Source organism: Diadema antillarum, unplaced genomic scaffold (assembly GCF_040938485.1).
Source record: "Diadema antillarum isolate AM-2024a unplaced genomic scaffold, OU_Dant_1.0 scf00000092, whole genome shotgun sequence".
Classification (NCBI taxonomy): Eukaryota; Metazoa; Echinodermata; class Echinoidea; order Diadematoida; family Diadematidae; genus Diadema; species Diadema antillarum.
The window spans coordinates 2,121,580-2,126,579 of NW_027270981.1; positions in this window are offsets into that span (position 1 = coordinate 2,121,580).

The window sequence follows — 5,000 nt, forward strand, 5'->3', positions numbered from 1 at the left end:
GTATGTCAGAAAGGTATTCTGCTGCCCTCTGTGTCCTGTTGACCTTTTGAAACGAGGGTCAATTTTGATTGGCTGGCACGTAATGGTGTGCATGTGTTTATGTGAGGGTAGTCTGGCTGCTGTTGTAGATTTTGTTTTGACTGGGGGGGGGGGGGAAGTACATTAAGTTTTAGTATAAAGTTTGCACTATCTGGCTAAGGGTGTAGAAGAATGGCAGTGCAGGCCTTGACTTGATCAGTTATCTCATGAACAAGTTTAAAGCTGATGTTCTTTTCTGTGTGTGTGTGTGTCAGAGTGAACAGCTACCATGTATCAATAATATATTGAGTTGTAAACAAATAAAATTCTGAATTTTAACCCATTAAAGACACTCAGTCGTGGCGAGTGGTTTGTGCGGCACGGAGACGAACGCAACACGCTGCCTCCCCCATTCTGTATCAAATGTAGTGACCCCGAATGAGAATAGCGCTGGCTCAATGGGTCAGCGAACAAAACGTAAGAGTTCTGTGGGCTACAAGAGAGCTCTCTGTGCTAATCTCCAAACCCAAAATGGCTGTCTGAGCGAGCCACGGGAGCTTCCGAACGGACGCACACTCTCAGTGTGCATGCGCATGAAGAGAGGCCAAAAGAGCCACGCGGCTTCTGACCTCTCTCCTCCAATCACCGCAGCTCGCGGTGACAATATTTGTGTATGATGCGTACACACACGCACACACACACATACACACACGAGTCTTCTGGCCTCTCTCCTCCAATCACCGCAGCTCGCAGTGACAGTGTTTGTGTATGATGCGTACACACACACGCACACACACACACGTGTCTCAGTGGCAGCATTGTTCCGCACGTTTATGGATATAGCACCGAGTCTGGCATTGCGCAATTGCATGCACAAACTTCGGTCGTTCAGAGTTTACGTACCATTAGGGATGGCGATCGGCTGCCTTTAAGGATGAGCTGATTCTGCTAAAATTTCCTATAGACACAAGCTGAGAGTATACTCAGGATTATTCATGGGTGGGCTACAGTGCTGGTAGACAAACAAGTATAATACATGTGTAATACTCTATCAAAATAATCCAATTGTTGATCTGTCTTATACAAATACATTATGATTTATATAAAAAGATAAGTTCTGTCCAAAAGTAGCTTTAAAGCCCAGATCTGGATCCTTAAAATCTTGTAGTCTTTCAGGTTTATGCTTTTTGGGTTTGTTGTGTTTTGATCTTTGCCAATTTTGCTCTCACACAACAGTTCTCTATTTTGTTGGTAGTACCAGGTAAATTTATGATTTTGTAACACAATGTTTTGCCATGCTTGCATTAAAAGAAAAGAAGTGCTTGAAGTCTCCATTCCTCTCTCTCTTTCAATTCTGGAGCAATTCAGAGTTTGTGTGTTAAAAGCAAGTGTGTGAGAAATTCTCATACAACATGTAACACAGTTTAACATGAGCATCTGCTTGCTTGCAGATGTGCCCTTCACTGGCAATATAAAGACAGTATCTGACAGTCTTTTCTTTCTTTGGGAATTACTGCTGTAAGTGCCTCTGTTTAATTTCATGTTTGTTTGTTTGTTTTTTTTGTTGTCATGTTCATGTATACTGGAGCTGACTTTATCTATTTGTTATAAAGAAAAAAAAAGAAATCTATTTGTGATAATGAATGGTACATTTTGCTGATTTGAATTTGAGTTTGAGTTTATTACCAACAAAACATATTTACATGAGTATATGAATACATATGGTACATTTTGCTTGAGTGTGGGAGTATGAAAATATGAACACAATTTACAAAGATTTATGTAAAGGTATAGATACATACATAATCATACAACTGTATTTACCTTGATTGCTTAGAAAAAAAAAAGTTAGCACAAGTGCTAGTCAAGAATGGTTCTCCAGTGATTTTCTACATTGGAAAAAATAAAGAACATACATGTAGTACAAAAACTGTGAATTTAATTTATGATAAACTTATACTTTATCAGCAACTTTTGACAACAAATGAAATCGTAGATTTGCTGTAGCAGTTCCCACGCACACACAAACAAGTCACAATACCATTTAATGTTAGTATCGACATGGATTCTGAAGAGCGCCATCATGTGGTGAGGGTAAGCTCACTCTGACGTGTTGGTCTTTCACCCATGTAATGTTTCCTAGAGAACTGTGCAGAAACCACCTATCTTCATGAAGTAACATTGACAAAAGATTCTGTAGGCCGCAAAACGTGTGTTATCTTTAGTGTCTCATGCTTGCTCGGCATGCAAGAAAATCATCTGCTTTCACCCCAGGGTCTCTTGCTTATGTATTTGTTCAATTTTAATGTTGTGGGTATACAGGGTTTGTTGTTTTCTTTTTTTTCCAGCATACTAAACGAGCACTGTCGACTAACCTCTTTCAGAATGCTAGGGGAAGACTATCATATTTACTATATATATTATATATTACTATATTAACTAACTTTACAACAAAATTGTGTGCCATATCTCCTGTCATGTTCGTTGCATTTATGATATTCTCCAGGGACCAGAAAGGTAAAATGTATTTACAGGTATCAAGTTTTGTAATCTGCAGAAAAGGTTGTTGCAAACGAGCATGTGAATATAAAAGAAAACATAACATGAAACAAAGGACCATATAAGGGGATTTATGCTTAAATGTTCTTTCAGCAACATAATCTGTATAAAATCCTTGTTTTTTTGTATTCATTTCATTGTGAATATGAAACTAATATTGAACGAAATTTGAGTAAAGAATATCATTAAAAAAAAAGGAAATAGGTGAAAAGGAAAATACAAAGAGGTCCTTAAAAAACAAAGAGGTCGTAATAAATGGTGGGATCCATCTTTTATTACAAACACTTTGTTTTACCTTGTTGTTTGATGTCCAAAAACAAAGAGGTCCTAGTAAAAGGTGGAAACCGCCTTTTATTACGACCACTTTGTTTCAATTTGTTCTTTTATATCTCAGCCATTTCAAAACCAATTTTCATGAAACTTTGAATTCCTCTGAGACTTGTATGCTCTTTCATACTTCATAGGTGGTTCTAATCATCTTACAAGAATTTAAATTCTGAATATATCATCTCAACCAAAACTATGCCATCTCTTTAAGTTATATTTCACTTGAAAAGAAATTTCAGCAGCAGCAACACCAATTTATTTTCATAAGAATGTGTGGACTTATATAGTTCCTGTGCACAGTGTGTGCATTTTTTTTATATCATTCACATAGAGGGTCAAACTCTCACTTTTCATCTCTGTTTTAGTTTTTGTAGATTTTCTCAGTAATTATCGTGTATTGGAAAAAGAAATAAAACCTATTCTAAGCTTCTAAGCTCTTGGTAATAGATCCCAATGCCAATTCATCCTCATTATGAATTGTTGAATAATGATGATGATGATGATGATGATGATGATGATGATGATAGTAATAATAATAATAATAATAATAATAATAATAATAATAATAACAATAATAAAAATAATAATAATAATAATAAATAATGATGATGGTATTGATGATGATGATAATAACAATGATAATAATGATAATAATGAAAATAATAATAATAATAATAATAATAATAATTGTAACAATAATAATAGTGGCTATATGTATAGTGCACAGGTCCAACAATAATCTATTATTACAAGATGTTAAAAATTGTGTTTTTTGTACAGTATTTCAGAAATAGATCACTGTAATCCGCAAACTCGGCCCGTGATGATTTATTTTTGTTTGTGGACTGAGAACCGTGGTGCAGTGGAACTGGTGCTGCTGCTGATGAGTACTGCTGCTGAGCTACACATGTATGCACTGCCTTTGACACCACTAGCGGCAGGGCATGAGCATCATGCTGTTTGGTGCCATGATCAGAGATGGAGACAAAAAATGATTTAATCACATGATTTGTATGATGTATTAGCAGTCATTATGTTATGTTAAGATTACTGGCACACACAAAAAAATCTTCCCACTTAAAGCATAAAAAATTATTTATTCATTTTAGAGTACAACACTGAATAATAACAATGATAATGATGATGATGATAACAATAATGATAACAATTCTCACTATTATTATCATTGTTGTTATTGTTATTGTTATCGTTATTATTATTATTACTACTACTACTATTACTACTACTACTACTACTGTTACTACTACTACTGCTACTACTACTACTGTTACTACTACTACTGCTACTACTACTACTACTACTACTACTACTACTACTACTACTACTACTACTACTACTACAACTCTCATATGAATTATACAAATAATTCACTGAAATGGCATATCTGTAGTTGCTACCTTGTGACAACATTTTTTTTTGTCCGGCATTATGTGTCATCCCCAAGCTTGAGGTGCATTGATACCTCATTGGAGAGCAAATTTTATACTTTATTTCCTTGGTATTTCATATTACGAAATGATTTGGCATTTGACTTCAAGAAATATGGCAAACTTTGTTGTGACAGTAAACAGGAAGCGTGTATGTCCGCGTGAGTCTATACAGCTACATTCAAACGTGGTGGAACATTAAGTTTTATTGGACAAACAGGATTTGTATTTCAGAACCGTGGCCCTGAAGCTCCTCAAACAAATGGGAAAGTGATACTTGAGGTGTATTTCATAAATAGAACTGGGCATGTGATCTGAGCCCAACCCAGAAAATGAGAAAGGTATAATGCACTCATTGCAATTTATTGCCGAAGTTTTTTTCTAGGGACAAAGGTCATAGAGACTGAAGAACAGGAGGTTAGTTCACGAAGTTCACCATATTAAAGGGAATATTTAGTTTTTTGGACCTGCCGGAAGGTGCAAAAGCATGCCCCTTTTAATTCAAGTCTATATCAAAGTTTGACATCATATATCATGTCAGCAATTGTGTCTCAAATTTCTGGTAACTTGAATGTCTAGCAAAGATGTAAGTGTCACAGGTGACTCCCACTCGAACAAAGTCTTCGGGATTGGCATTTTTCTTCCGCT